This window comes from Brachyhypopomus gauderio, chromosome 5, assembly GCF_052324685.1.
Source record: "Brachyhypopomus gauderio isolate BG-103 chromosome 5, BGAUD_0.2, whole genome shotgun sequence".
Lineage (NCBI taxonomy): Eukaryota > Metazoa > Chordata > Actinopteri > Gymnotiformes > Hypopomidae > Brachyhypopomus > Brachyhypopomus gauderio.
This window is the reverse complement of record NC_135215.1, coordinates 19,005,257-19,018,754: the sequence shown is the minus strand read 5'-3', so window position 1 is coordinate 19,018,754 and position 13,498 is coordinate 19,005,257.

Sequence of the window (13,498 nt, the reverse complement as noted above, 5' to 3'; positions counted from 1 at the left end):
TCTTCCACTGAGCTATTCCACAGAATGTACAAGTGCTGTGTAACCTCTGACCATGTGATGACCTGGGAGTTTATTCCATGCTAAGAAAATAAAAATCAAAATTACACAAAAGCAAACCCAATTCTGTATGATACAAATAAATAAAGTCAAATGTTTTTTTACATTTTTTAAAGATGATCATTTTTTTTTATCTCAGATGGAGTTGCATCCAACTCCAACATCCAACTCCAACAACTAGTTCTCAACAGAGGTTACTGCTGCCAAGTCATCCTTCTACAAGGAGAAACTGGAAGCATCAGCGTCAGATCCACGCAGGCTCTTTAATATCTTTTCCTCTCTTCTCAAACCCTACCCCTCCCCCACCACCCTCTTCACTTACCCCAGAGGATTCTGTCACCTTCTTTGAGGAGAAGGTTAACAAAATCTGCCAGTCGTTTTCCTTTCTCTACTTCCTTCACCAATACTCATCCTCTTGCCATTAATTCCTTAACATGTTTTTCTCCTCTTTCCACAGATGAGGTCCTACAGCTACTTAAATCCAGCAACCCAACAACCTGCCCACTGGATCCCATTCCATCCTCACTCTTCCAGACAGTCTCCATGGATCTGTTACCCTTCATCACGTTCATCATGAACAGCTCCTTGTCATCAGGCCAGGTCCCAGCTGCATTCAAGACTGCCAGAGTGGTCCCAATTCTGAAGAAGCCCACCCTGGACAGCTCAGATGTCTGCAACTACCGACCGGTATCACTCCTTTCTTACCTATCAAAAATTCTTGAGCGTGCTGTATACAACCAACTGTCTCTCTTTCTCACTCAGAACCTGCTCCACGACCCCAACCAGTTGGGCTTCAAACCAGCACACTCAACAGAAATGGCCCTCATAGCCGTGACTGAGAAGCTCCAGACTGCAAGAGCATCCAAATTGTCATCTGTTCTGATCTTTCTGGACCTCTCTGCAGCTTTCGACACTGTGAACCACAAGATCCTCCTATCTGTCCTCGCTGACCTGGGAATCGCGGGCTCTGCATGGAAGTGGTTTGAGTCCTATCTAGAGAGGCGTTCTTACCAGGTAACATGGAGAGGGTCTACATCTGCTCCCTGCAGGCACCTTACTGGTGTCCCTCAAGGCTCAGTGCTAGGTCCTCTCCTCTTTTCACTCTACACCCGTTCTCTTGGTGATGTAATTACCTCTCATGGTTTCACTGCTATGCTGATGACACTCAACTAATGCTTTCCTTCCCACCATCTGATACTCAGGTTTGCAGTCGTATCTCTGCATGTCTCACTGACATCTCTTCATGGATGGCAGCTCATCATCTAAAGCTCAATCCCAGCAAGACTGAGCTGTTGTTCATCCCTGGAGCTACAGGTCCTCAGCAGGATCTTGCCATCTCATTTGAGAACTCTTTGATTGTTCCGTCTAAAGATGCAAGAAACCTTGGGGTGATTCTGCCATATTACGAACCTGACTCGGTCATGCAGATACTTTCTCTACAACACCCGACGTATCCGACCCTTCCTCTCTCAGGAGGCCTCCCAGGTGCTTGTCCAGTCTCTTGTCATTTCAAGGCTTGACTACTGCAACTCGCTCCTGGCTGGTCTTACTCTGCAGGCCATCAGGGCCTTGCAACTGATCCAGAATGCAGCAGCAAGGCTTGTCTTCAATCTACCCAAGTTCACTCAGGTCACTCAACTGCTGCGCTCCCTTCACTGGCTTCCCGTGGCTGCTCGCATACAGTTTAAAATTCTGATGCTTGCCTACAAAGCCAAAAATGGACCAGCTCCTTCATACCTTATGGCAATGGTCAAGAGTTGATCCGCACCTCGAGCCCTTCGCGCTTCAAGTACGGCTCGGCTTGACCCGCCATCCCTCGAGATTCATGGAAGACACGCGACAAGATGCTTCTCTGTCCTGGCTCCCAGATGGTGGAACGAACTTTCACTGGCTATCCGAACAGCGAACTCTCTTGCGGTTTTCAAACGCAGACTGAAGACCCATCTCTTTGTAAAGCACTTATAAGCACTAATCTACTGAAGCATTGGTATAAATCGTAATTGCACATTATCTCTGGGAGCACTTGCTAATTATTGCACTCATACTGCATGTAGTCTTGTAGGTATTTCAGTCTTGCTAGGTATTGCTCTGTGTCTAATCTTATGTTTTGTTGTTGTTCTTTCTAGGTATCAGCACTGGCAACTGTTTATGGCAGTGCTTGAGTTTGGACTTAAACCTGTTTATACTAGATAGAGATGCATATTCTGACTAAACACTTAGCACTTTTGTAAGTCGCTCTGGAGAAGAGCGTCTGCTAAATGCCGTAAATGTAAATGTAAATGCATCCACCTCCTTCCTCAGACACCACCCATGTTGTTCACACTTCAGACAATCACTCCATGCCTTTTAATCCAGCCCAGGTTTTTGTAGTTACTGTAGAATAAATTTCCAGGGAGCACACGCAACAATGCAGGGGAGGATAAGAGCATCTGTCAAACACAGCAAACACAAGCAGCTGGACAGTGTCCTCAGCCCTGTCCTCTACACAAGAGGTGCCTGGACAATGTCCTCAGCCCTGTCCTTTAAGGAAGAGCTGACTGGTCAGTGTCCTCAGCCATGTCCTCTATGTAAGAGGTGGCTGGACAGTGTCCTCACCCTGCCTCACCTCCACTTCCTTAGGACACTTCTGCCTGAGTCCCTTTAGCTTGTGGTAGAAGCACTTTTTGAAACAATACAGCCACCCACTCACTCACACACACACACACACACACACACACACACACACACACACACACACTCTCACTCTCACAAACACACAGTCAATCTGTGAGTGTCATTGTGGCAGCTACACTGTGAGTATCCGTGTGACAGCTACTCTGTGAGTGTCAGTGTGGCAGCTACACTGTGAGTGTCAGTAGCGTGGCAGCTTCACTGTGTCAGTGTAGCAGCTACTCTGTGAGTGTCAGTGTGGCAGCTACACTGTGAGTGCCCATCCAGCTGTAGTTCCATGTGAAAATGATCAGCCATGTAGAGCACAGGTGTCAAACTCAAGGCCCGCGGACCAAATGTGGCCCGCCGCGTCATTTTATGTGGCCCGCGAGAGCTTAATAAGCTAAATTGTCCAAAAAGAAAAGAAGTAAATGTGAGCAAAAACTACATTTCCCACAATTATGTTACCCGCGAAGTGACGGCATCTCGACACTGCAGTGTTTCCATATCGATGCGATTTTCCCAATAAGTGTAATTGGGAAATACAAATAATGATCCCAAAATGATTAGGAAGAGAAATATTGATGCAGATAGAAGGGTGTTTTCAGAAAGATGGGGAAGCGAATACGTTTGTGCTTCAAGGAGAAAAACGGGTATGAAGCGGTAGCGGTTGTCAAAGAATACAATATACATCGGCATTTTGCGACCAAACACGGAGCTGTGTATGCCAAAATTTGCCATCAAGAAAAACGACGATTTGTCAAAGAATTAAATATGGCGTCAAATCCAAGTCAATAATCGCGAGTGCGGAAAATCATTTCGCGCGAGGAAAAGTGCTTATTCACGCGAGCAAAAATGCTCTCGCGCGCGTGTTAACACGGACGTCATTCTAGACGTTTTGAGCCAAATGGCGTTCCATAGCAAAACGACTTCCGCGCGCGAGGAGAGAGTTGCTTGCGCGAGGAAAATTTGTCACACCCTTTCTGCTTGCGATTAAGCTCCTGCTTGCGGAGCAGATCGTTTGATTTTTGACAGTCGTGGGAGGGACCCAGACAGGATTGGCTTCTGGATGTGAATTGTGATTGGCTGCCAGTAGGGTCTGTTTCATGTTTATTTTTTCATGATATCAACGCATTTAGACAGTTGGAAGCTCCATGAACTATGGTAAAACAAATAACCAGCTAGCTAGCTAGATATTTATAAGTCCGACTAGCTAGCTAACTAACTATGTATACAATGCTAATGTCGGACTTATTTTAACATACTCAAAGAAAAGTTTTGCTGCAAGGTATTGTTAGTTTTCACATTAACATCTAAGGATTTTTTACCTCATAAACCAAGTGTCCACATATGTTGGCATTATGCAATAATGGCAATACGTTGAACGATGTACCATGTCATAGATTTTTAAGCCGTTCATATAAATAATAATAGTAAATTTGTACAAAATGTGTTGTTGCTGTAAATAGAAACAAATATAAAATTTTCCATTTTTATTGCCTAAAAAGCTAAATCTACGAACTTGTGTGTGTGTGTGTGTGTGTGTGTGTGTGTGTGTGTGTACTGTTGGTGAAAAATTCATATATTGTCTTACTGTAATATTCATCAATATACACATATGTATTGATTACACTTAGTAGTGAGTAGAATGGAAATGACGTTATTAAGATATATATTGAACATATGTTAGGCCTAGTACACGTTGATCATTGTATGCCTTACATCAGGGGTAATCAATTAAATCTTTCCGCGGTCCATTTTTGGCAGATAGCTCAGACCTTAGGTCCGGGTCTGCGGTGGCGAACGAAAGTTGTTGGGGGGGGGGGGGGGGGGCGCCCCCCAAATTTTTGGCATTTGGGTCCGTATCCAGTTAATCAGGAATGTGATTGGGTCCGGACAGGACGGCGTTCGGGTCCGGATCCGGACCGCGGTCCGCCATTTGGTGATACCTGCCTTACATGCTTGTAGGCACTCTCTCTAGTAATAAAGTAGTACATTGTGTGAAGGCACTCCTTGTGAGATGGAGGCAGACGGCCCTGAAGGTATCTGGTTTGTAGATAAGGATGAGCTGCATCAGAATGGTGCATCTGACGTACTGGAGGAACAAGGAGACCTTGGCCAAATGACCCTGGCAGGGAAGGAGTGATGGGGGTGATACCTCACCCCATCACCTCACCTCACATGGGCCACCAATGAGACCTAACATGCTTAACTCATGTCATGGAAGTATGATGTAATCATGTAGCAAAAATAATATAAGAACTATTGTCTGTGAGTGGGGGGCAGCTTTCTCTTGAGTGTGTGTAACGGAGATCTCTGGATCGATCCATCTTTCTATTTTTCTGTCTTTTGTCTTTAATAAACTTTGTACTCTACTCTGATACCATACCAAACTGCTTTTGGCTGTTCTTGCTCACCATTAAGGTTCAAATTTCAACGACAGTACATTATAGCACACATGTATATGTGTTGTTTTTCAACCAGGGCAGTGTAGATCATCAACATCACACTATACAGTTATTGAGGATATTCCAGTAGGTAGTACGTCAGAGTCCACTTACAGTGACAGTGACATCAGCGAAGGAGAATATGAGCCAGATGTGAGACGAAGTGAAAAAAAGCGAAAAATAAAGCGAGGAAGGGAACAAAGGTTTAAATAATTAGCAAAGAAAACAGAATGTCAGAGGCAGGAATAGAATCTGGAGATACAAGTGTACTGATTCCCATTGAGTCCCACCTATGTTCATGGGGATTTTAAAGGTGAAAATGCAGGGTGAGGTACCCATTGAGTTATTCTCCAATCTGTTTCGAGACTCACTAATAGATGAGACTGTTTTTGAGGGATTTCATACAAGGAAATAGCTGTGGAATAACCTGAATATTTTGACATCACTGCCTATCCTTATTTATCCAATTCAAGCTAAATTGTAGCCTGAACGGCATTAAATTGCAATTAACTGTTCAAATGTTAAGAGGTGTTTGTTTCAAGATTATTTTAACAGAACAAAACTTACTTGTTTTAATGAAAAGAGGATAGATTCTCACAATTTGTTATATATTTGGGCAATTTTTATAGAAAATATTCACTCTGTTCTTGTATGGTGTCCACATATGTGGACAGTTGAATAACTTTATTTTAAAAAAAATGTATATGTAAAATAAACCATTTGACTTTTTATGCATGTCAGACTAATAAAAGCAATTATTTAAATCTAGCTACAAGCAGAGATTGCAGGTTCACACACGTATAGGCCTAAGCAGCCAAAGAAAACCAATGTGTTGTTTTGAGCAAATGTTTGACCTTTGATATGAATGTATGAAGTGTTTTTTTTTTATCTCAGATGAGGCACTAAATCTACAAAAAATCAAAATGTGGCTAAATGTATTGGCAAAAAATGATTCAGATCATATAACTAAATCACATGCTGATATTAGCTTTGTGTGTATGTGTTTGCAAGGTGTTTCATGTAAGCAATGCTTTTCAGTAGGTTCCAGTATTTGGCCAGTAGATGGAGCCAAAGTACTACCATACAGATATTACAGCGATGAAAAGAAATTTTAGTGAAATAAAATGTTCATTCCTGGTCAGGCAGTATACTTTTTGTTATAAGATGCAATTACAAAGTTATTTGGCTCATTGGTCTGAATCATACCATAAGATTCATTACTTCTCTGTATTCTGCATGACAGGATTGCAGCATTAGTTTTGATGATTTTAGAGGTTTTTGTGTACAGTAGCGTCCCCGACAGGTCAATTTGAACCAAACTTGGAGCACATCACAGGAACCTCAATCCCTGACAGCATTTGAAATTAGGAGTTGATCACTGTGACAGAAATTATGTCATTCTTGATTAGGTTACGTCATTTAGATTATAAGAGATCATTATGAACGTTATGATTTAGTACATGTCGTTCTGATTAAGCAGAAGGACTACAATAATGTAGTGTGTTTCAATGTAATCATGTACTGATGTTTAGTTAATATTATGCATTTGTGCTATACTGTGACCCAGGTCAGGGAGAGTGTGAAGGGTAAGAGCACTGTTAACTGGTACTCACTAGTCTACTATACTTGGGTCATTTAGCTTTCTCTGTGTTCAACTGATACATCAGTTTCTTCCGCTAACTCTAGGGAAGTCCATATTAGGAGATACACATACGTGAGACAAAGTAGCCTGTTGGGCGCCTATGTTTTGGAACATGCTGTGCTTAAGATAACCTGCTTGCTAGAACTGCTGAATGGTGTTTAGGATTGTATATAAGCAGGGGGACTGCCCCTTGCTTTCAGAATTTACATGGTTTGAGTTATAGCAACATAGGTCATATATGGCATGGCCTGAATGATATAATGAAAAAAAAGACCAACCTGAAAATTTAAAGATCCAAAATTGTTTTGATAATTATTCACCTAGAGATCGCAACAACAAATACATTGTATATAGAAACAAATCTTTATTTTACCATCTATGGTTTCACAATATATTCTTGGTACAACAGTTATTTAACTCAAATGGCTCTCTACTGACAAATCAAGAATTTAGTAAATATTTAGTAACTAAGTTTTATTAATTAAATTCAATGTTGCAATTCCTTTTGCTGAATTAGTTATAAAATGCTATACATGCTGGAGTGAGTATGCTATTTAAAAGTACACCAGGACATGATCCAACATTATTACCCATCGACCCAACCAATCTTGAAATAGGGAAAATATGTTTTTCTACATCACACAATAGTAATCATTATATATGCTCACTGTTTCAGAAAGATGGTGTATCTAATCCATATGTATCTATTGGAACACCATCTTTAACAACCTCGACTGGAATGAGATCTGGACCTTGCCAGCAAAATATATATCATACATAAAGTGAAAGAAGTATATTTTAAAATAATTTACAGTTTATCCATCAAAAACATTTTTAACAATGGTTTATAAAGGACATGGAAGCGAATTGCACTTTCTGCAGAATTCACCGATTTCCCATTTCTACCAAATTATGGGAAGATATCTGCAACATATCTATTACCTGTATTGAACCATTTATCCCTCAGCTTTAATCGTGTATTGCTAGCTACATGCCAAGTGCATTGCTAAGGCAGATTTATTTTGTGTACTACAAATAGCCAACTTAGCTAGCTAGCTAACAAACCATGTAAACAATGCAAACGTCAGACTTATAAATAACTAGCTAGCTAGGTTAACTAGCTAGCTGGTTATTTGTTTTGCCATAGTTCATAGTATTTGGAGCATCCAGCTGCCTAAATGCGTTGATATCGCGAAAAAATATACATGAACCGGATCCTACTGACAGCCAATCACAATTCACATCCTAAAAACAGCCGCAGCCAATCCTATCTGGGTCCCTCCCACGACTTTCAAAAATCAAACGATCTGCTCCGCGAGCAGGAGCTTAATCGCAAGCAGAAAGGGTGTGACAAATTTTCCTCGCGCAAGCAACTCTCTCCTCGCGCGCGGAAGTCGTTTTGCTATGGAACGCCATTTGGCTCAAAACGTCTAGAATGACGTCCGTGTTAACACGTCAAATTTGGACGTCTTAAGACGTACAAAAATGCCGTGTTAAGACGTAAATTTTTAACGTCTTAAGACGTTTTAACATCTTAACACGACAAAATGTGCCGTGTTAATACGTGACATTTGAACGTCTTAAGATGTTTAGATGTTTAGGACCTCCATACTATTGGTGGCCGCCAATATACCCACCCCTTGTTGACGTAGGGGTTATGTTTTAGTCACATGGGCTCTACGTTGTGGTGACATGGCCTCTACGTTGTGTTTACATGGGCTTTACGTTGTGGTCACATGGGCCTTACGTGGGCTGTTTCTGGGGCTACGTATCTATCACGTGCCTTAGACGCGGTTGTGAAGGTGTGTTTGGAATAGTCCATGTGGGTTTATTTGCGCAGGTAATTTGGTCGAGTAGAGAACGCGATGGCGTCCAGGATTTTTTTTGAACAACTGTCGTAGAACATTTTTAGAGTGTACACGAGTTTTATCGTCGGATGATCAGCAACTTGATAATGTACAACCTAGGCCTGTGTTGAAAAAATCGATTTTCCGATTCAGAATCGATTCGCATATGATGATCTGATTATCGATTTGTACGTCCAAAGATCGATTTTTTAGTGAACTTTTACCCCCGCCTCGTCACTGAATTCACGCAGGCGTGCTCGGTCTAACTAACTGTAAAACGACTTGGCGTCGGACAGTGCCGGTAACGACGATAGTCAAATCGGAAATGTAAAAACAGAAGGACAGTTTATCCAGTGTCAGTGACTATTTACAGTTAGTCCGTGTCACTGACCGTTTACCCAGCGTTTTTACAGTTTAAAAAAAGTTTAAAATGTTCTTGTAACGTTGGGCGCAAGGCGATGGACGAGACAGAATCCTTTGCACTTTCCAAATCGTTACGTTTATTACATTTACCGAAGCGCAGACAGTGCACATAAAACACGTTTACATAGAACATGTGTGACTCAAACAACGACGAGCACAGGACGCTGCGCGCGCGCAAATTAAATAGACAAACCACATCAACCCCACGTGATTACGAGACGAGCCACAGGTGAGGACTATCACAAGACGCACCCGCACCCACGGAGATACACCGACGTAGACGATTAGACGCAGACGACGTTAACACGCCCAAAACGGAGGGGTCGGGGACCGTAACGTGAGAGTTCTGTTCTTATATTCTCACTTTAAAGAAAAATACACGTTTACATTTTATACTTTCAGTTTATTAAGTGTGAGCACTTTAAAAATAAAAATGCATTTGGTAGCAACAGCTTTTGGGTGAATTCTTAATTATTTCAATCATAATAATAATGCACTGGTTAGTGTCCCAGTAGGAGCCCACTGTTGCAGATATAGACACCTCAAAGATGTCCTCTGTTTATTGTCCTGGATTACCTTTCTTGAAGGTAGATTTATGATGACCCTTTTCACCAGTCTTCCAGCCATCAGTAACTACCAACTACCAGTAACTATTTGCTGATTAATATCTATATAATACTAGTTTTAACATGTTGCTTCTGTACACAGTCAGGAAACAGCTCAAATACATTTTAAATAACACTAACCCCCGAATTGGATCGAATCGATTAAATCGGATTAAATCGAAAAAAATCTATTCTTAATCTTCAGAATCGGAATCGGATCGATTCTTGGAATTTGAATCAATACCCAGCCCTAGTACAACCTGTTATTTGATATACTGTGGTTTCTTCACATAAATGTAGTTGTGGCTTTGTGATATTTTAAAGTGCAGGCATGAAAATCTGTCATTCGCCGTTTTGAAGTTGAAAAGGGTGACCTACGCGAATAGTGTAGATCCGAGGAGTTTTTTTATGGGGGGGGGGGGGGGGGGGGTCCGGGAGATATTCTATAGATATATTATCATATTGACTTAATAAGCAAACAGCACTTCCGAAATCGGCAATTTCAATGACACAGTGGCCAGCAATTTCCGCCCAGATCCATCACAGAAGCCAAATTGCGTTTATATGAACCTTCTTCATTCATGTTGTGAAGCAGGACCTAGTGCTATCTACACCGGGGACAAGACAGAAGAGCGAACATTTACCACTACATTTACCAGATCATATTTGCCACCACATTTACCAGAGCGTACATTTACCAGAGCGTACATTTACCAGAGCGTACATTTACCACTACATTTACCAGAGCGTACATTTACCACTACATTTACCACTACATCGTACATTTACCAGAGCAGGCCCGTAGCCAGGGGGGATCGAAGGGTTCGTTCGACCCCCCCCCCCCCCAATCTAATCTCACTAGTGATTTTGAAAAGTTGGCAACCTTGCTTAAAATTAATAATATGTTTAAATTAGTGGTGGCGTTAACAGTGTTCGTTAATTTGATACTCTTATCGGGCGATATAAAAATTATCGCCGTTAATCTATTCTTAAAGTTGGGTTGGGAACTGGGCCAAAATGGGTAAGCAAACTATGATGACTTTCAACTTGATAGATTAGCTCGGCTGTATTCCTAATCAAATTGCACAGTAGGGGCGAGAACGAGTTTTCAAACCTGTGAATTACTAATCGTACGTGTGGATGCAGCCACGAAGTCGCCAGGTTTGCTTCATGGAAAATTCATTTTTAGGAACGTAAAGTGTTAACGGAGCGGAACTCGGAGCGGTCGTTTTCTGCATGGTCCTTGCGCTAGATTCGCCGCTATTTAAATATTTCTTTTTAACCGTTAAATCTGCAGAAGACCTTTTGAAAAAGTCCCCCCCAAATTACGTCCGTGAGGTTAAATGTACTAAATGTTAGCTTACATTTCAAATATTATGTTTAGCTGACTAAACATGTATCAACCCCTTTTAATGTACAGTAGGCTATAGGCTTACAAATTCATGTTTAATTGAATAAACCGTTGAACACGAGTAGCTTACATTTTATTGAGCATGTTTTTTTTCTTCAAGTATCAAAGTAGAACAGCTTTCTCAAGCAGTCATTGATGCATTTTGGAAACAGGAGATGAGCCCCTGGTCTAATGCACCCTCTGTATTACAGTTTTTCTCAGTCGGTTTAGTTCATTTCTCAGATCAGAATTGAAATTCTCAAAACAGTTAATTCAGTCTCCACATCTCCTTGTCACTTGTGCACATCATAATTGAATTTCTCCTTGTGTTTAACATTTTCCAAATGCTTTTGTACATATTGCAAATGGACATGGGCAGTTGTCTGTTGTTTTTTACATTATCAGTTGCTTATGACATGTTTATCAAAATGTGTTGTATGGATTGGCTGTTGAATTGTCTTACCCTCCCAAACATTTACTCTTTAGGTCATCGCCTAGGTCATTATATGCAAAAGTGCTGAACATGTTGTCATAATCTCTACGGCATCATTTTACATTTATTTAGTTAATGTTTTTGTTACATTTTGGTGATTTATCCTAATTTGATTAAATTGTTTGCAAGTGAACATTCAGTTACAGTAAGAAAGGGAATTGGTGAAGGCTTAGATCAACCAATGGTCTCAACCACAGGTCAGAGGTGCGTCTCATGAACCTTTACTGTAATTGGCAAACATTTATAGACGCTAAACACGGCAGTATCACAAAGTCTCATAATGGAAAGGCCATGTATAGGGTGAACAGTCAATAGGAGAAGTTTGACTCTGGTGTAGAGGGGTAAGACTATATGGTGTAGATGGGTAAGACTGTGTGGTGTAAGGCTGAGGGGACAAAACAGTGAAATACAGTAAGGACAACAATTGTGGACCATGTTTTACATGTAAGTCATGGTCTCACAATGGCTGAAGCCGGTTGCTGGGTGCAGCCGAATATTGGAAGATCTGTGTCTTCAATCGTTCAAACATTTCATAGAGAAAACATGTATGTACTGTACTGTAATTCAGAAATGTGCTCTCTGCTGTAATGCTGCACATTGACATACTTTCTGACATGTTATTCTTTTTTTTTGCATTTTTGCATTCTTATACCATATAGGATATCAAGACTAGCTCATAGTGGTAGCAGAGGTTCAATTTTCACACAGCAAGAGGAGGCTGTATGTGCTCAGGTTGTTTTGAATGTGTAGAATAAGTTTCTAATTTTGCAGTTTTTCCAGTCAGTTGTCTGTTTTTTCTGAATTTCAGTCAGTGTTTTTGTCAACAAATTGCAGTGCGAACAATACCGTCAAACAATATTGCTGTACAAATTTGATTCCAGTCCAATTTCTTGCTATCAGTCTCCCACATACAGTCATGTGTAACTGTGTTCCGTCTGTAGTTTTGTGTGTATGTGTGTACCATGTATTTGATATACCACAGAATGTGCAGCGTTCTTGAAATCAAAAGCTTAGCTAGTTTCCATCAGAATATACAGTCTACAATGACTGTGACTTATAGTTGCACTGACAACATGACTAAGTATTTTGACTGCCTTGTTCATAGGCAATGGCACACAGACTAGATATTCTGATGGCACTGACAAATCGACTGACCTAAATATTTGATTTTGGGGCAAAAACAAAGAATTTTGAGTGAAGTATGTGATTTTGCTGGTATTTCATTGAGTTTTGCTGTTTGCACTAACTTTTGAGAAATGCACTAGTTGTGATGCCAATGTAAAGCATGATGTGAGAAATGAACCAAACCGACTGGGAAAAACTGTAAGAAACCCTATCTCAAAAACTGACTTTTAGTCATTACTTGGGTAGCACGCATATGAGCCATTTAATCTAGATTAATTTTAAGATTTCACTGAGATTAATCTAGATTAAACAAATTAATCTATGTCCACCCCTAATATAAATCCATTATATATATATATCTATATATATATATATACCCATATAACTGTATAACCAACATATGAAATTCCAAAGCAAATCATTTTACTTGGGCTCATTGGTTTTTCTATTTCAAATCTGAAGATGATTAGTTTTGTAACATGGCTCGCGCCACGGAGCGAGGAGACGGACACAAACGCTGAGGAGAGCGAGATTTATTCATGGGAATACCAAAACCAACGTTAAACGGACAGGCATGGGTCAAACCGGGAGGGCAGCCAGAACAAGAAAGGATAACGGGCATAATCAGACAGGGAACTAAACCGACGGGGAAACACAGAACAGGCAGACGAACACGGATGACGGTAAACACTAAGCGAACTCACGAGCGGGACCAAACAGCGAACAGGGAAGCACAACCAACAGCATGAACAACTGGATAGACAAAATCACGGATACTGGACTGGGGAAATACTAGGACTTTATACATAGAACTGAAACA